This window comes from Schistocerca americana, chromosome 4 (genome assembly GCF_021461395.2).
Source record: "Schistocerca americana isolate TAMUIC-IGC-003095 chromosome 4, iqSchAmer2.1, whole genome shotgun sequence".
In the NCBI taxonomy this organism is placed as follows: Eukaryota; Metazoa; Arthropoda; class Insecta; order Orthoptera; family Acrididae; genus Schistocerca; species Schistocerca americana.
The window spans coordinates 512,039,937-512,060,388 of record NC_060122.1 but is presented as its reverse complement, the minus strand read 5'-3'; the positions used below and the strand labels follow the sequence as shown (position 1 = coordinate 512,060,388).

General features: G+C 47.8%; 1 protein-coding gene and 1 non-coding gene across 2 annotated transcripts in view; one reads left to right on the top strand and one right to left on the bottom strand.

The window, feature by feature from the left end:
- The window catches only part of LOC124612449 (kalirin), a 1,731,149-nt gene that overhangs the window by 620,365 nt on the left and 1,090,332 nt on the right, over positions 1 to 20,452 (top strand). The window lies entirely within an intron of this gene.
- On the bottom strand, positions 18,219 to 18,302 carry Trnas-gga. The gene is given in 2 exon segments: positions 18,219 to 18,253; positions 18,263 to 18,302. It is a non-coding gene; the product is annotated as a tRNA-Ser (tRNA).

The following is a 20,452-nucleotide window of genomic DNA, read 5'->3' as shown; positions in this document are numbered from 1 at the left end:
GCATACGGAGCTCCATCGCAGTCTTTAACACTGGTAGCATGCCGCGACAGCGTGGACGTGAACCGTATGTGCAGTTGACGGACTTTGAGCGAGGGCGTATAGTGGGCATGCGGGAGGCCGGGTGGACGTACCGCCGAATTGCTCAACACGTGGGGCGTGAGGTCTCCACAGTACATCGATGTTGTCGCCAGTGGTCGGCGGAAGGTGCACGTGCCCGTCGACCTGGGACCGGACCGCAGCGACGCACGGATGCACGCCAAGACCGTAGGATCCTACGCAGTGCCGTAGGGGACCGCACCGCCACTTCCCAGCAAATTAGGGACACTGTTGCTCCTGGGGTATCGGCGAGGACCATTCGCAACCGTCTCCATGAAGCTGGGCTACGGTCCCGCACACCGTTAGGCCGTCTTCCGCTCACGCCCCAACATCGTGCAGCCCGCCTCCAGTGGTGTCGCGACAGGCGTGAATGGAGGGACGAATGGAGACGTGTCGTCTTCAGCGATGAGAGTCGCTTCTGCCTTGGTGCCAATGATGGTCGTATGCGTGTTTGGCGCCGTGCAGGTGAGCGCCACAATCAGGACTGCATACGACCGAGGCACACAGGGCCAACACCCGGCATCATGGTGTGGGGAGCGATCTCCTACACTGGCCGTACACCACTGGTGATCGCCGAGGGGACACTGAATAGTGCATGGTACATCCAAACTGTCATCGAACCCATCGTTCTACCATTCCTAGACCGGCAAGGGAACTTGCTGTTCCAACAGGACAATGCACGTCCGCATGTATCCCGTGCCACCCAACGTGCTCTAGAAGGTGTAAGTCAACTACCCTGGCCAGCAAGATCTCCGGATCTGTCCCCCATTGAGCATGTTTGGGACTGGATGAAGCGTCGTCTCACGCGGTCTGCACGTCCAGCACGAACGCTGGTCCAACTGAGGCGCCAGGTGGAAATGGCATGGCAAGCCGTTCCACAGGACTACATCCAGCATCTCTACGATCGTCTCCATGGGAGAATAGCAGCCTGCATTGCTGCGAAAGGTGGATATACACTGTACTAGTGGCGACATTGTGCATGCTCTGTTGCCTGTGTCTATGTGCCTGTGGTTCTGTCAGTGTGATCATGTGATGTATCTGACCCCAGGAATGTGTCAATAAAGTTTCCCCTTCCTGGGACAATGAATTCACGGTGTTCTTATTTCAATTTCCAGGAGTGTATTAAAAGAAGTGTATCGTTCCACGAAAATGAAACTGTTGCATTCAAGTAACGTGTTGGACGAAAAGATTTACCTGTCCCAGTCTAACGGAAAATACCTACCCTTAACTGTAACCAGCCCAAAGCAAAAATGACTCTGAGCACTATGGGACTTACCATCTGAGGTCATCAGTCCCCTAGAACTTGGAACTACTTACACCTAACTAACCTAAGGACATCACACACATCCATGCCCAAGGCAGGATTCGAACCTGCGACCGTAGCGGTCGCGCGGTTCCAGATTGAAGCGCCTAGAACCGCTCGACCACGACCGTTGGCATGTTAATGGTTATGTACTGAGCATGAATACTCTCTACCTCAAAGCCGCACTCATGCCGTCACATGACCGCTGGCCAACGGCTTTGCCTCATTGAATATACCGATTCTTGTCAGTACACCGAAGTTAGCATTGTCGGGCGTGGCCAGTGCCTGGGTGAGTAAGTGCTGGATATGCCACGCTCTGTTGGCTAGTTTCTGTTTCCCGTTACGACAAAGGGGGGGGGGGGGGGGGGGTAACGTTCCTGAGTTCCTGATCACCAGACTTTGTGCCGATGCCCTGCATTAAATTCCAAACCTCTTCTTCATGTCTTATGAAATGAAGCCGTGTGACAGTGTTGATGGCGATCCGCCGGTCGGACGGGAACATGAAGCTCGGCGGATTCCTCGGTGCTACTCGACAGGGGCAGGCTATGTGCCGGCAAGGGTTTCACCCTTTCCCTCCTCTTTATCATTATACAATACAAACATGAGGTCAGACTGGACGCAAGCGCGCGCACACACACACACACACACACACACACACACACACACACACACACACACACACACACACACACACACCCTATTATGGTCAGCTATACCTATCAAATACACTCCTGGAAATTGAAATAAGAACACCGTGAATCCATTGTCCCAGGAAGGGGAAACTTTATTGACACATTCCTGGGGTCAGATACATCACATGATCACACTGACATAACCACAGGCACATAGACACAGGCAACAGAGCATGCACAATGTCGGCACTAGTACAGTGTATATCCACCTTTCGCAGCAATGCAGGCTGCTATTCTCCCATGGAGACGATCGTAGAGATGCTGGATGTAGTCCTGTGGAACGGCTTGCCATGCCATTTCCACCTGGCGCCTCAGTTGGACCAGCGTTCGTGCTGGACGTGCAGACCGCGTGAGACGACGCTTCATCCAGTCCCAAACATGCTCAATGGGGGACAGATCCGGAGATCTTGCTGGCCAGGGTAGTTGACTTACACCTTCTAGAGCACGTTGGGTGGCACGGGATACATACGGACGTGCATTGTCCTGTTGGAACAGCAAGTTCCCTTGCCGGTCTAGGAATGGTAGAACGATGGGTTCGATGACGGTTTGGATGTACCGTGCACTATTCAGTGTCCCCTCGACGATCACCAGTGGGGTACGGCCAGTGTTGGAGATCGCTCCCCACACCATGATGCCGTGTGTTGGCCCTGTGTGCCTCGGTCGTATGCAGTCCTGATTGTGGCGCTCGCCTGCACGGCGCCAAACACGCATACGACCATCATTGGCACCAAGGCAGAAGCGACTCTCATCGCTGAAGACGACACGTCTCCATTCGTCCCTCCATTCACGCCTGTCGCGACACCACTGGAGGCGGGCTGCACGATGTTGGGGCGTGAGCGGAAGACGGCCTAACGGTGTGCGGGACCGTAGCCCAGCTTCATGGAGACGGTTGCGAATGGTCCTTGCCGATACCCCAGGAGTAACAGTGTCCCTAATTTGCTGGGAAGTGGCGGTGCGGTCCCCTACGGCACTGCGTAGGATCCTACGGTCTTGGCGTGCATCCGTGCGTCGCTGCGGTCCGGTCCCAGGTCGACGGGCACGTGCACCTTCCGCCGACCACTGGCGACAACATCGATGTACTGTGGAGACCTCACGCCCCACGTGTTGAGCAATTCGGCGGTACCTCCACCCGGCCTCCCGCATGCCCACTATACGCCCTCGCTCAAAGTCCGTCAACTGCACATACGGTTCACGTCCACGCTGTCGCGGCATGCTACCAGTGTTAAAGACTGCGATGGAGCTCCGTATGCCACGGCAAACTGGCTGACACTGACGGCGGCGGTGCACAAATGCTGCGCAGCTAGCGCCATTCGACGGCCAACACCGCGGTTCCTGGTGTGTCCGCTGTGCCGTGCGTGTGATCATTGCTTGTACAGCCCTCTCGCAGTGTCCGGAGCAAGTATGGTGGGTCTGACACACCGGTGTCAATGTGTTCTTTTTTCCATTTCCAGGAGTGTAAATTTAGTGTAAATTTACACTCACAACTCTCATATTTGATGACGTAAAGGTGCGTTTATGCATGAAGGACAGGAAAGCCTTACCAATTAGGCGTTTAAACCTGGCCTTCGGGGTCTCTCAGTCAACAATGCCACGCGACTTTTTATTTTTACCACCTGGTAGTAGCTCAACACGTTCTTCAGCGCACCAAAGCTCTTGCGCCAGTTTGCTCTTTTAAGGGGATGACTAACAGTTTTTCTGGTGAGCTTACCGGAACAGTCTACGCACACACGATATTATGGTGTGTGAAACATGCCCCCCGAAAGCGATAACTGGATGTCAAAGCCGAATATTGTGGAAGCAGAAGTGGAGCCCTTCCACGTTCGCACTAGCACGGTGACCAACACAAAAAGTTCTGCCACCCTCTGCGAAAGGGTTATAATGCTAATCGCGGAGTCACTGTATGCGGGTCTGTGATATCCGTACGTCTGGGTGCGATTACCGACTCATATGATTCCATCGGGTAGACAGTTGACAGAATGCGATTTGAATGGTAGCGGTTTTAAGCGCAGACGGAGAAAAAGTGACCTCGGTACGGTTGGTTAGGGCTATTGGCGGGTGTCTACCGGCAGCTATAGTTCATGCGTATTACTATCGAGTCTTTGCTGTTGCAGGTGGGCAACGACGATGTCTGCTGGACCACCTGCAGCACCGACGTACTTGTAACGTATCGAAGTCGTCATCTGAGAGGTTGATTTCATTATGTAACCAGCCGCTCACTATGCAGAGTCGTGTGTGAGCTGTTTGTCTTTCGTGTGTTCAGTTTCCCTGTGTTTGGCTTTTAGTTAGCTGCATGAGCGCATCTGGCGATACTAGTAGATTTGTTGTGATACAGGAGTTCGCAGATATTTTGTTGTTTCCGTAATTAGTTTAACCCTGTCGCAGGTGATTAACTGTCTCCAGGGAAAGGTGGTTTTTTTTTTTGGGGGGGGGGGGGGAAGTGTTATGCTTCCACCTGTGATGGTGATCGTTTTTCTACAGGTTTGGGATGGTGGGATTGTTCGAGTGTCTAGTTCTCGTACACACTTGTCGCGAATTTTTTGAATACTTCCGCGAGAGGATGAGGCGGAATTCCTAAGACAACGCTGAGTGTGAACCTTTAGCATTGCCTATGATTCGTAATACCTTGTTCTATCTGAAGTGCAGGCGGCGCAGACGAGTTGGAGCTGTGTAACCGCCGACTGAACGTGGTATTCATCAGTGGTCTAATAAATGTCATGTAGATGGATCTCCATAGATGGACCTCGACACTGTCCTATTCAGCATGCTTTGCCTGTTAAGCATAGGACAGAGATCTTTGAGCCTCGCGTGCGCTTTTTTGGCGACGTGTTTTATGAGGTTTCGCCATGTGGATTTCCAATCCAGCCAGACATCCACTTATCTGACTAACTATTGTTTCAGTATTCACAGAAATATATACTTATTTTACATTGAAGAGCCAAAGGAACTGGTACACGTGCCGCAACACGACATGGCTTGGACTTGACTAATGTCTGAAGTAGTACTGGAGGGAACTGACACCATTAATCCTGCAGGGCTGTCCAAAAATCCGTAAGTGTACGAGAGGGTGGAGATCTCTTCCGAACAGCACGCTGCGAGGCATCCCAGATATGTTCAATAATGTTCATGTCTGCGGAGTTTAGTGGCCAGCGGAAGTGTGTAAACTCAGAAGAGTGTTCCTGGAGCGACTCTGTAGCAATTCTGGACGTATGATGTATCGCATTGTCCTGCTGGAATAGCCCAAGTCCGTCGGAATGCACAATGAATATCTAGATGTATCAGGGATCCCATGTCGCACCAACCGCACATGCCATACACCATTACAGACCCTCCTCCAGCTTGAACAGTCCCCTGCTGACATGCAGGGCTCATGAATTCATGAGATTGTCTCTATACCCGTACACGTCCATTCGCTCGATACAATTTCAAACGAGACTTCCAAGCCCAATTTATCGCTACCTCGGAGGTGGTGTGTCGCATCGCTCGTGCGCCGACTATAACACCAAACTCGCTCACATCTTGATAACCTGCCACTGTAGCAGCAGCAACCGACCTAACAACAGCGCCAGACACTTGTTGTCTTATATAGGTGTTGCCCACCGCAGCGCCGTATTCTGCCTGTTTACATGTCTCGGTATTTGAATACGGATGCTAACCTCAACCTGATGAGGTATTTTGAGTTGTTGACTCGTCATCAGAGATGGGAGAATAGCTTAGGGATCGCGGTTATCGCTGCAACAACCGGTTTTCGGTTACGCAGAATCTTTTCCTCTTCAGTTTAACCTGGCTGCTAAAACCGCTCAAAAGAACCGGTTTCTGAAATATCGGACTTCTGTTATTTTATTACTATTTCTTCCAGTAACAGCCACGGACTTCGAAGAACGATTGAAGAATTCTAATGAAGGTGAAATATTAGGAGATCACGATCGACGTGGGGTTGAGGCTGTGGCAGAAATCGGTGTCACTGTCTTCAGTAAGGATTGCGAAGACGAAGGAGAAGGGCAGCGACGGAAAAAGATCACAGGTCGATGACTTCTCTGCATCGTAACTTTTGGATGGTATCGGTTTTTCACCCTGAGCCGCGCGGTATTAGCCGAGCGGTCTAGGGCGCTGCAGTCATGGACTGTGCGGCTGGTCCCGGCGGAGGTTCGAGTCCTCGGCTCTGAGCACTATGCGACTTAACTTCTGAGGTCATCAGTCGCCTAGAACTTAGAACAAATTAAACCTAACTAACCTAAGGACATCACACACATCCATGCCCGAGGCAGGATTCGAACCTGCGACCGTAGCGGTCGCTCGGTTCCAAACTGTAGCGCCTAGAACCGCACGGCCACTCCGGCCGGCTTCGAGTCCTCCCTTGGGCATGGGTGTGTGTGTTTGTCCTTAGGATAATTTAGGTTAAGTTGTGTGTAAGCTTAGGGACTGATGACCTTAGCAGTTAAGTCCTATAAGAATTCTCACACATTTTTTTCCACCCTGAAGTAATTACAAAACTAAGCGTTTATTTATTACCCGAGTTTATTCCAAATCAACAAAATTATAGGTATGTCAATCAAAGCAAATGGAGCATTGCACTTCACAGCTGCCGCACTTTGTGAAATACTTCCAAACTTTGCCGGCCGGAGTGGCCGAGCGATTCTAGGCGCTACAGTCTGGAACCGCGCGACTGCTACTGTCGCAGGTTCGAATCCTGCCGTGGGCATGGATGTCTGTGATGTCCTTAGGTTAGTTAGGTTTAAGTAGTTCTAAGTGTAAGGCACTGATGACCTCAGAAGTTAAGTCCCATCGTGCTCAGAGCCATTTGAACCATTTGAACTTCCAAACTTTGGATGGTACCGTTCTGCAATACAACTGATGTCCAAAGAAGACAGCAAGAAACTACCGCATAAACGAGGCGGGAGCAAATCTTTCAGACTGCAACAGGTACATTATTGTTTCTGCAGTGCTGTACCGATTGTCCTTTCCAGTATATGTTATTAGTGGACGGTTCAATGTGTCGGTGTCGTGTCGTTGGACCTGTCTCCTCGGCTCATTTACTACAGGACAGTAGGAGGAGACGGCCCTACGTAATGCGCCAGCGCTGTCGTCGACTTTTGTGGCGACGGCTGGGCTGGGGGGGAGTGCCTTTGTGTGGAGTACTGTTGGCAGGCCGCTCCCCTCGTGTTCTGCAGGGCGAGGTCGGCGCGACCACCGCAGCTCGCGACTTACGGCGCTTGGCGTGTGTGGCTCGCACGAGCTGCCCCGGACAATCTGTCTGCGTCGTCCCCGCCGCACTCCTTATTACAGGAACCCGCGTTCTCCATCCTAACGTGCCTCCCACTTGGCGTCTCGCACCCGAGTGGGCCCGGGTGCAGGTTGGTTCGGAGGGCCCTACGTGTATACACTTCAGTATGAATGGCTCCGTGTTTCACGGGTTGTTTTTGGAGCAGACAGGGAACACAGACACATGCAGGGTGACAGTTACTGAACTATATGAAATAAAATCGCCATAAGTTCTGGACGGTTTGCGGTAGGATGTTCAAACTGCACGGTTGGCCGCGGGGCATGATGGGAATTAGTATGCAATGGTTTGGTTTAGCGACGAAGCCCACTCTCATTTGGATGGGTTCGTCAATAAAAAAAATTGGCGCATTTCGGGGACTGAGAATCCTCATTTTGCGATTGAGAGGTCCCTTCACCATCGACGGTGGCTGTGTGGTGTGCAGTGTCCAATCACGGAATAATCAGTGCGATATTCCTTGAGGGCACGGTGACTACCGAACGATGCGTGAAGGTGACTCTGTGGTACCAAAAGGCCACTAGCATCAGCCTCGATTGGCCGCTATATTAACCGGGTCTGAACTCATGGCGACTCATTTCTGTGGGGCTATATTAAAGGCAAGGTGTACAGCAATAACGCCAAAACCATTGCTGAGCTGGAAACAGCCATTCAGGAGGTCATCAACATCATCAATCTTCCAATACTTCAGCGGGCCATGCAGAATTTTGCTGTTCATCTGCGCTACATCATCATCAGTGATGGCAGGCATAGCGAACATGTCGTGACCTAAATCCGAATATCTGTAGTGACGTTTACGTGTTGAATGAAGTGTGTGAACGCCATAGTTCGTAACTAATTTACGTTTCTTTTGATATAGTTCAATAATTATCGCCCCGTACCTTCATACAGCAGTGAACTCCAGGAATCAAGCGATTCGCCGAGCGAGATGGCAAGGTGGTTAACGAACTATAGCCAGTGGCTTAACTGACGAGTAGCAACTGGGAAGCGCTTTCTGGCTGCCGTTTCCGTGGGGATACAATTTTATGTCGTGCGGAAAAAGTGAGGAAGGGTAAAGGGAAGGGGGAAGAAGGAGGGGGAAATACAAGAGGAAGAAGAAGAAGAGAAAAATGGAAGTAGGCCCAGTTGTTGACGAACAACGGAAACCGCTTGCGCTATGCACATGTAGATGACATATCACTGGTCGAAAGAGCTTAAGATACTGAGAGAGATTCATGCAGTTGTGTAGTTATAATATATAACAAGTATGTGCGTGGTGTCTGTTCTCTCGGACATGATATCTTCATTGCAGAAGCACACTAGGCTTGACGTCTTACGGTAATTGGCGAAATGCCGCGATTAATGAGGATAATTGGCAAGGTGCAGTATATTAGTAATTGGTATATAAGTTGAGAATATGAGTCTGAAAGAAGACGTTCTGGGGTAGTGCAGTTGCGATGACGTTTGTGTCCGGATGGTGCATTGGGCACCGCATCTGCCTTGTAAGGAGGAGAACCGGATTCGAATCACGGTCTGGCACTAATTTTCAACTTTCCCCATTGATTTAATTCAGTTCCCAATTGCAGCCAATGTCTGTAATTCCTTTGTTTCTTCATGTTAGCTTGTTTGGCCATCAGGGTATAAATGCTATCAGCTTTCCACAAAATATGATCTATCATAATGAATACACATTTAGGTCATTTGTGTCCTTTTCCCCCTGTCCCCCCTTTTAGTCCGGAATAAACGTTGTGCTTGATGACTTTATTACACAGCGGGGCGCGATGAATCTAACAGTCAACCTTCCGTGTTAGATAACTGATTTCCCAATACTCAGACAGTAACAGTGTTAAGCTAACTACCTTACCACACATGGGCTATTTGACGTACAAGAAGTCGAAATATTTTAGTGGAATTTATATTTGCGGTATTCATTTGTTATTAAAAACTGTTTATAAACACGTATATTTTTGTGTAAGTTATTAAGTTGTACAAAAGGAGTAATGTTCTCCAATAGAGAAGTTTTTTCACGGAAGAAAACTGTTGTCTAAAAGGTTTATGTACGTTTCTCCTCTCCTTCTGGCACCTTCTTATCTTACTTCTCCCTCACCCATTTCTTCTGCTGGTAATAACGTATACACCAAGCGTGGAAGATCATACGCTCATGGGCACGTGTGGACATTCGCATTAACAGTGACTTTTTTCGCTTTGGTCCCGAGTTTCATCCACGACGGATGAGGTACGGCATGTTAGCTGAGTTATTCGGTACAAAAATTTTGCCCGTGTAGTAGATCATTTCATATAGCCGTCCTCGATAAAATTTACAGTTCCACAAGATATAGCCAGAAGCTTATAAAACTTTTAATCTCCTGGAGCGGTAATTTACGAGAAGGAAATACTTCAGAGTATGAGCCGGGTGGCAGTGGGGATGGGGGGATTGGGGTGAGAAGGGGGAGGGAAATTAATCAAGATGTTCTGCAGCACGATATTTTAATAGCTTCAGCGCTTAAAGGACGCTGTTGGAGGGAATGGTTCAGTGTTGAAGAATTTAATTTTTGAAGATGAGACACTCTTTCTAGAGCCTCTATGCCGAACTTTCATTACCGACTCACCAAAATACTCTGAACATTTGTGAAGTTGATGAACGGACATTGCTATGAAGCAGTTCTTCGAATACCTCTTAACTGTAAAAGATTTTGGCAGAATCCTGCATGAGCATCTGAAATGGAAAGAACAAACTGTCATAGCGTGTTGGAAACATCTCTGTTGCCTCCATAAAGTCCAAAAATTGCAAATATATTTCTACCGTACACAAAAAATTTGCCCCGTCTTTATTCCTGACAATTTTTTTGCAACTGTGGGTAGTTTACTATTGCACAAAATATTGAAAACTACAAGCTTTGAGTGCTTGCGGAAGATACGAGCGTAAAATTCGGTTGTTTGAGCGTGTCAGACCTTAAACGCTCTGTGTGTTTCGTCGCTTTATCAGTCACTGGTGTCTTCAGTACTTATCCTTAGATGTCCGTTAACTATCACCTTTCCGTAACTACAGTGCCAGATCGAATACGTCCAGCCTTTGCGTAAAACTAATTTTTTCTGTGTCAGCTTCTCCATTTCAACCGTACGAATCTAGAACAAACTACCCTGTAATTTGAGTATTGTCCAAAACCACTCTGCATTCAAGAGGAGGCTAAAGTTGTATCTATTATCATCCCATATCCCAGGTGTTTCCTTTCTGTGCAACAAGGAATCAGTATCTCTGTCACTACACATGCTTTTCTCATCCATTTCTGCACTGCGTGACAAAAGAGTGGAGGAGGAGGAAACGAAATAAAATTTTGCGGGGTAGAAGGTATGTCGTGCTATTTCGGTGATCATAAAATCGACTCAAATTTATAAAGAACTTGGCAGTGCGTGCCCACTTATCACTATGAAGTTGCACCGCCTCTAGCCTGGATACATGCACAAATTCAGTTGATAAGGGTGTCATGAAGCTGTTGTATCATCACGTGAAGCAAGGTGGCCCGCAAGTTCAAATGGTTCAAGTGGCTCTGAGCACTATGGGACTTAGCTTCTGAGGTCATCAGTCCCCCAGAACTTAGAACTACTTAAGCCTAACTAACCTAAGGACATCACACACATCCATGCCCGAGGCAGGATTCGAACCTGCTACCGTAGCGGTCGCGCGGTTCTAGACTGTAGGGCCTAGAACCGCTCGGCCTGGCCCGCAAGTGTTCTAACTGATACTGGCACTGGGACGGATTAACGTCCAAACTGGCCCACTATTGGGGACGCATCTGGGGATGTTGCTGGCCACGGGAGTACCTCACTATCACGCTGACAGATCGGAGACACACGTGCTATATGTGAACGTGTATTGTCCTCTTGAAAAATGGCATCACGGCACGGTCGCATGAAAAGGAACACGTGAGGACACAAAATGTCCGTCACGGATCGTTGTGCGGTCGAGTTCCCTTAATCACTACCAATCTTGACCTGAAGTGAAGCTCGGTGGTTACCCAGACACCAGGACTCCGGGAGTCCTGTGCCTCTACAAAATGGGCCTCTCTCCAGGTCGCCACCATTCTCGACGACGGCGGGTGGTCACCCGGGATAGAGCAGAACCGCGATTTATCAGCAGTCCATGTTTCCCGGTCACGACACCATTCCAGACGTAGTCATTTGTGTTGTGGTGTTAATGGCAACCTACCCATTTGGTGGATAATCGTCTAGTCCGGCTGCTTGCTTAGCTCTGAACAATAGTGTCAGAAGACACAGAATTACTTTTTTCCGGATGGCATAGGTAGATGTGATGCGTTTTCAATGTGCCTGGCGCACAATACGACGATGGTGGTCGATCGAAATCTTATTGACGAGTGTGCTTGCCCTCCTGTTCCGACGCAGTCCAGCGTCTGACCACTACCACATCCGAATGCCACACAAATCTAGATGTTAAACAATTCGAACAGCTCGTCAAATGGAGGCCCACAATGAGAACTACTTCAAACTATGTCAGGTGCTGATAAAGCAGTCTCAGACGAATATCCGGCATCTCAATTGGCTAGTCAACATCTGACGGTTCCCTACCATGTCTTCTGGGTGCTTCATATTTTTGTCAGGCAGCGTGTTTCTGCTTTCTTCCTTCCATCTTATCATCTAATATTAATCCTTTATTTTCGCCTTTCCTCAGATCAGTCGCCATGCTGTCAAAACTGATTTCTTCTGTGTTGCTGCCACACTTCTGTGTTACATGTCATTACTTACATTTGAGAATAACATAGAAAACTGATTAACACTTTGTTAATATTACAAATAATTTTCTGTGAGGGCATTCGCAGCGAAGGTAATCCACGCGTTAATAACAGTCGACTGTGTTGATAATACCGACATTTAACAGAATTCCATATATTCGTTGCTATATCATTGCTAGAGTCATCCGATTTGGCACGTCTAAATTTCTGAAAATAATTAACATATGCAATGAATTTTGTTTTTTGAAGAACGGGAAACTCAGAACATTTTTTTTTTCATACCTTCTCTTAGATGTTCAATATGCTCCCCCTTGAGATGCACGGCATATGTCAGTGCGGTATTCAAATTGTTCGCGCACTGCTGCGAGCATGTATTGAGTTACAGCGTCCACAGCTGCTGGTATGCGATGTCTCCGTTCATTCATTGTTGTTGGTATCGGAGGCACATAAACAGAGTCTACAAGAAATAATCACATACAGTCAGGTCCGGTGACCTTGGGGGCCAGTACTGTAAAGCTGAATTATTTGGTCCAGTGCGACCGATCCATCATTCAGTAATCCTTTGATTTAAAAATTTCTGCACTTACAGATGCCTCTGTGGCGGTGCCCCTTCCTGTTGGTAAACGGTCCTTCGAATCAGTTTCCAACTGTCGGAAAAGAAAGTTCTCAAGCATATCGAGATATGTGCCTCCTATAACAGTATCCTCAGCAAAGAAAAATGTACCATATACATTTTCCTGCGAAACTGCACAAAACAAATTAAATTTTGGAGAGTCCCTCTCATGTTGTGCAACTTCATGTCGTTGTTCAAAAATGGTTCAAATGGCTCTGAGCACTATGGGACTCAACTGCTGAGGTCATTAGTCCCCTAGAACTTAGAACTAGTTAAACCTAACTAACCTAAGGACATCACAAACATCCATGCCCGAGGCAGGATTCGAACCTGCGACCGTAGCGGTCTTGCGGTTCCCGACTGCAGCGCCTTTAACCGCACGGCCACTTCTGCCGGCCATGTCGTTGTTCCGTACCCCATATTCGCACATTATGATGGTTCACCTTTCCTTTTAAATGGATGTTGCCTCGTCACTAAACACTAAGCATGAAAGAAAACTGTCATCCTCCATCTTGCCAAGAACGGAATTACAGAACTCCACAGTTGTTGTTTTTCACCTTCACGAACAGCTTGCAGTAGCTGAATTTTGTATGATTTCATGTATAAACGTCGACGGAACACACGCCAGACGGACATCGGGGGCATTTTGAGCTGTCGAGTCCGCAGCTCGTGGTCTTGCGGTAGCGTTCTCGCTTCCCGCGCCCGGGTTCCCGGGTTCGATTCCCGACGGGGTCAGGGATTTTCTCTGCCTCGTGATGACTGGGTGTTGTGTGATGTCCTTAGGTTAGTTAGGTTTAAGTAGTTCTAAGTTCTAGGGAACTGACGACCATAGATATTAAGTTCAAATGGTTCAAATGGCTCTGAGCACTATGGGACTCAACTGCTGAGGTCATTAGTCCCCTAGAACTTAGAACTAGTTAAACCTAACTAACCTAAGGACATCACAAACATCCATGCCCGAGGCAGGATTCGAACCTGCGACCGTAGCGGTCTTGCGGTTCCAGACTGCAGCGCCTTTAACCGCACGGCCACCTCGGCCGGCTAGATATTAAGTCCCATAGTGCTCAGAGTCATTTGATTTTTTTGAGCTGTCGAGTTGCACAGCGAACGGATTTCTGCGGACTCCTTGTCAAAGTATGACAGATGCGTTCGACGTCTGTGTCAGACACTCTGGGACGGCCCGGCGATTTGCCTTTACCCAAACAACCTGTTTCTCGGAATTGTTCATGCCATCGTCTAATGCTCTGTGTTGTAGGAGGATCCACACCATACCTAGTACGAAAGTCATGCTGAACGGTTGTTGCTGACCCGCACTACGCAAAACTTAGAACACAAAACGCTTTCTGTTGTCCCGACACCATTTTTACTAGAACTGAAGTGGGCGCACACTGCTGCTACCTAGTGCGAACCATGTAAATCTCGAGAGTTTGCTTTTTCCAACAGTACGTTGTTCACGCACATATCTCAAATAACATAATAGTTACGATTTTTTAAAAATCGGATGATTCTTTTTGATACACCCTGTATATTACTATTCTTATTATTGTCATTATTTGTTGCTCATTGACTATACAGATTGTAGTGATGACCCACTAAGTATTTCTAGCGTAGTATGCAAGAGAGATTCAGAATGCTCAAATCTTGCCAGGTGAAAAAAAATGTAAATAAACTAGCAGATGCTGTAATTGCATTCGTAAAACTTTTAGAACATTACCTGCTGCACGTTCATTGTAGAGTATAGTCATTCCACAGGAAAGTGTACTCCATAATTTTAAATGTAACGTCCGCAGCGACATCTCTGGAGTGGTCTCGAATCTGAAATCAGTGGGATTTTGCACAGTGTATAGATAAACAGTGCGAGAGTTGAATGTTTTGTTTTGCGGGACGCCGTTTAAAATGAGAGCAAAATATCTGAAGCGTCACGAGGCAGTGTTCCTTGTAAATCATCCAACGGGACCAAAACTTCCATATGGAGCTGATGCTAAAATTATTTAAAAGTCAAAGACATTCGGTGCGAAGTTGATCAAACGATATTTGGAGGTTGGAAACGTGGATGATTTACCGGAGAGAGTGCTAATAAGGTTCCAAGCTATAACCGATAATGCAATTACTAATAACATGTATTATCATGTAATATATACAGGGTGTTACAAAAAGGTACGGCCAAACTTTCAGGAAACATTCTTCACACACAAAGAAAGAAAATATGTTATGTGGACATGTGTCCGGAAACGCTTACTTTCCGTGTGGAGCTCATTTTATTACATCTCTTCAAATCACATTAATCATGGAATGGAAACACACAGCAACAGAACGTACCAGCGTGACTTCAAACACTTTGTTACAGGAAATGTTCAAAATGTCCTCCGTTAGCGAGGATACATGCATCCACCCTCCGTCGCATGGAATCCCTGATGCGCTGATACAGCCCTGGAGAATGGCGTATTGTATCACAGCCGTCCACAATACGAGCACGAAGAGTCTCTACATTTGGTACCGGGGTTGCGTAGACAAGAGCTTTCAAATGACCCCATAAATGAAAGTCAAGAGGGTTGAGGTCAGGAGAGCGTGGAGGTCATGGAATTGGTCCGCTTCTACCAATCCATCGGTCACCGAATCTGTTGTTCAGGAGCGTACAAACACTTCGATTGAAATGTGCAGGAGCTCCATCGTACAATTACGTGCGGATTCTCGTCAGCCCACACATGTTGATTGTGAAAATTTACAATTTGATCACGTTGGAATGAAGCCTCATCCGTAAAGAGAACATTTGCACTGAAATGGGCATTGACACGTTGTTGGATGAACCATTCGCAGAAGTGTACCCGTGGAGGCCAATCAGCTGCTGATAGTGCCTGCACACGGTGTACATGGTACGGAAACAACTGGTTCTCCCGTAGCACTCTCCATACAGTGACGTGGTCAACGTTACCTTGTACAGCAGCAACTTCTCTGACGCTGACATTAGGGTTATCGTCAACTGCACGAAGAATTGCCCCGTCCATTGCAGGTGTCCTCGTCGTTCTAGGTCTTCCCCAGCCGTGATTCATAGGCTGGAATGTTACGTGCTCCCTAAGACGCCGATCAATTGCTTCGAACGTCTTCCTGTCGGGACACTTTCGTTCTGGAAATCTGTCTCTATACAAACGTACCGCGCCACGGCTATCGCCCCGTCCTAATCCATACATCAAATGGGCATCTGCCAACTCCGCATTTGTAAACATTGCACTGACTGCAAAACCACGTTCGTGATGAACACTAACCTGTTGATGCTACGTACTGATGTGCTTGATGCTAGTACTGTAGAGCAATGAGTCGCATGTCAACACAAGCACCGAAGTCAACACTACCTTCCTTCAATTGGGCCAACTGGCGGTGAATCGAGGAAGTACAGTACATACTGACGAAACTAAAATGAGCTCTAACATGGAAATTAAGCGTTTCCGGACACATGTCCACATAACATCTTTTGTTTATTTGTGTGTGAGCAATGTTTCCTGAAAGTTTGGCCGTACCTTTTTGTAACACCCTGTATTTATAATAGTGGCTTTTGCTTCATACAGATAACGGCGTACACTTTCTTGTGGAACTGACTGTATGTGCTGCATTATATGCGCTCATCGACAGCATTTCCGTATGCATTGCGGACGCGGTAATAGTGGCGCGGTTGGGTAATCTCCTTATTACTGCGCAGTGGCTCGTGGTTCTGTCACAGCGGTGGGCCGTGCTTGCCCAGCCTGATAATTGCATTTCCAGATTAGCTTGTCAGCTGCACGGCGGACATCCGCTGCTGTTGGTCGCCAAGCTCGGCACTCTCTCATCTTGTCAGCTTTCGCTGTTTGCTTTTGTTCGGCCGCAGCAGCGTTGCCTGACATTCACAACATTCCGCAGTGTAGTGTACGTGGGCTTTGCAGTTCAGAAGACCGTCACTGCTGTTAGGTATTGGAAGCAGTGTTCACGAGGAGGCACATGCGTTGAAGAAGAAAGCCCTTCGAGCTGACAATGGATGAGCATGTGATTGCTCTGGAATGGGGAGTTTTTTGTCATGTAGAGTTCAGCACTATCGGCTGCGACGTCTGTCGTGGTATAAAATCGCCTAATGATATGTTTTCGTTTTCATAAATAGTGAAGGAAAATGGTTCCTTTGTAGCTGAGTGGTTAAGAGACTTCCAAGTCAAATGGTCTGCTATTGATCTCCGGTTGGCTTTACATTTTTTATAAGTTATTAGTAGAGACCCCCATCTATCTTGCTGGCTGTATCCTAAACCTGAAGCAGTAGGCTGGAGTCCGGCTTCAGTGTGGGTGTTTGCTTGAAGCATACCGTTACTGTACAAGTCGTGTTTATACACTGGAGTAATATGATATTGTGCGATATGACAGCTTCATTTGCGTAATCGTGAGATATGTATACAGGATTATTGATAGCTACCTCCACGGTTTCAGAAGACCCTTGTGTGGAAACTACGAGACATTTAGCGAATAGACATGTATCAGTGCCGGCCGCGGTGGCCAAGCGCTTCTAGACGCTTCAATCTGGAAGCGCGCTACCGCTACGGTCGCAGGTTCGAATCCTGCCTCGGGCATGGATGTGTGTGATGTCCTTGGGTTAGTTAGGTTTAAGCAGCTCTAAGTTCTAGGGGACTGATGACCTTAGATGTTAAGTCCCATAGTGCTCAGAGCCATTTGAACCATTTTTGAACATGTATCAGTGGATGAGCATCTTTCCAGATTCGTAACTCACTTTACAGGTCTTCAGTATGAGCAGCATTTGCGGTGCGGCTAACATCTGTATGTGCATGCAGTTCACTGAAGTTGCAGACAGCAATCGCACGGGACGGAGTGACGCAGCCCCTTTTGGAAATCCGTCACGTCTCCATTGGGTTGCCTGTCTGCCGGCGCGAACTTATTCGATGCGATAATGGCGAGCAAATAATTATAATAATAATAATAATAATACATGTTTCAACGGACTGGTGCAAGTCTTCGGTGACTTGGTGTCCCAGGCAGTCAACCATACGAGTACTGGGCCCGACATTGCTTTAATTTCAGTGATCGGGCGAGAACCGGTGTATCCAACGAGACAAGGTCGTCGACACGGAGATGATGATTTGTCTGTATGGCGTGACATACCTGCCACCTAGTGTAATTGCACCACGGCGCTTTTTACAAATCGAAACATCGGTAGATGCTCTACCCATTGATATGCGTCATTTTTTCTGTGCCTTGTAGTTTTCGCACGCTCGTTTTCTGAAGCCCCGAAGGTACTTATTCATAACTCTGTATTTACATTCTTATTCGTTTTGAGCACAGGCCATGATGGTTGTAATATGCCGATATCGGTTCTGCAAAATTATTAATTGTGATCGAGACTGTGTAACGCGAAAGGTATAAATGTATCAGGATGTTGATAAATGGTTCAAATGGCTCTGAGCACTATGCAGCTGAGGTCATCAGTTCCCTAGAACTTAGAACTACTTAAACCTAACTAATCTAAGGACATCACACACATCCATGCCCGAGACAGGATTCGAACCTGTGACCGTAGCGGTCGCGCGGTTCCAGACTAAAGCGCCTAGAACCGCTCGGCCACTCGGGCCGGCAGAATGTTGACAGAAAACGCTAAGTTCCAAGTTAATCTTCCGTGTGTTCTCTTAACACACTGTGTCGTTACGAAACGTGGTCGAAACTTCCAAAAAGAACAAATGAGCACTCAGCAAGAATGTGCGACAACTCAGTTAATAGCACCGCAGTTAATTACGTTGACGTTGACTGCAAATTAACCGCAGCTCTTCGTTCCTAAATCTGCTTAAAGTGATTTACATTAATGGTTGCGCAATGTCTTCTGAAGAAAGGATCTACTGATGCATAGTCTTCTCTCGTAAAACATACCGAGATCGCAGTGAGTTTTAAGTGCCATGTATTATACTAACCGGTAGAATCGCCTGTAAGGGCAGCAGTTTTTCGGTGGTGGAGGGTGAGTTATCAACTGTTTCCGCGTGGCGGTAGGTTTGCAGATTACAGAGCAGCCCAACGAGCGGGCCTGCCATCGATCGGCCATGCCCCCCCCCCCCCTTTCCCCAGCTACCACCCAAGCCTACCCTACCCGCAGCTGGGGCTAATGGAATGGCCGGCGTGCGCCGTGTGCGAGGATGGCCGTTAAGTCGCCGTCAGGAGGCCCGATGCTTCCTGCAAGACGCCGCCTGGCAGTCTGCTGTTGTCTGTGGAGTCCGGGGAAGGGGCAGGGGGAGGGGCGGGTGATACGGGGTAGTGTGGTAAGGTGGGGGAAGGGGGGTGGGGGAAGATGCGCTGGACCAGCAGCCGGCCGTCCATTATGCGGCGTCGTCGCTACCGGCTTACGGTGCTCTCTGCTAAAAGCCCGCCGTTTCGGCATATTAGCGTCCTTTCAGGCCTCCCGCGCTCCTCGAAACGTGGTCGCAACTGCTGTCGCGGACAATGGCGTGATTGCCCCTCTGAGTGACAGCTGTCTCCGGGTGCGCGCTGTCCCCTGTTTTTGCACCGCTCGGACGCCACAGCACAGGCTCCTTCTGTCAAATACGTGGCCGGTTTGCTCTGTCTCCGTTCTTATCAATTATTATTTTACAGTTTCTTTTTATATTTCCCCCTATTGCGAGTGGGCTGGCAGTGGCCAAATTGCCACACTTCTATTTGATTACCTTTCGTTTTTAAAAATTAATATAACTTAAGAGAGAAAATAGGCGATGTTGTTTTGACAAGATGGTGATGTAATGCCCATTCTTTTGGTTATGAGTATAGTATGAGGGGGCCTCCTAGTAACTGTGGAGAGGGATGGTGACGAGGGAAGTATTGGAAAGGTTGTTATATGGAAAAGGATGTGGGCTGTCTGTGTGGAAGGGAACTGGTAGGAGCGATGTAGCTGTTAGGAGATGCATGGAATGTTAATAAGACAAGGAAAATATGAGTTGAGTCTCCATTTGGGGTGGGAAGGGAAGTTAGAGTACGGTTGGAAAGGGGGGGGGGGATTCCAAGAGTGAGTTCACGGTCTGGGAGGAAAAGCCGATTGAAAGTTTCATCTTCTCTCCGATGGTATTGTAAGTTCAAGGAGTGTCGCAAAATGTTTCCAGATACTTGCTAGGCTTGTACTGCAAAATATGCATGTCACAGAACCAGTGTACAGAGAAACCGCGTATGTGATTACACTGTTTACCTGTCGTCTCCCTCCGCTCCCCTTCCCCCTCTATCTATAAGAGTCGTTCAAGTGAAGCAAACAAAGCTGTGACGCCGAAAATATTTGCCATTTAGCCATGAGATGGCAGCATAGCCGAGTTCGCTCACTACCGTGTAGAACCTGTCCATTCCAGACACGACTGTGCGACTTACAAAACTCCTCTGTGTCAACAAATAAAACGTTTTGAAGATTCTGCTGTGGGTATAACACAAGTTCCGGCATTGTTAAGCAATCGTCCGTAAGTTTCCTTTCATTTTATCGTCGAACTGTAAGTAAAAGTCAAATAAAAATACTGGTGTTAAGCCATCGTCCGTACGTTTCCTTTCATTTTATCGTCGAACTGTAAGTAAAAGTCAAATAAAAATACTGGTGTTAAGCCATCGTCCGTACGTTTCCTTTCATTTTATCGTCGAACTGTAAGTAAAAGTCAAATAAAAATACTGGTGTTAAGCCATCGTCCGTACGTTTCCTTTCATTTTATCGTCGAACTGTAAGTAAAAGTCAAATAAAAATACTGGTGTTAAGCCATCGTCCGTACG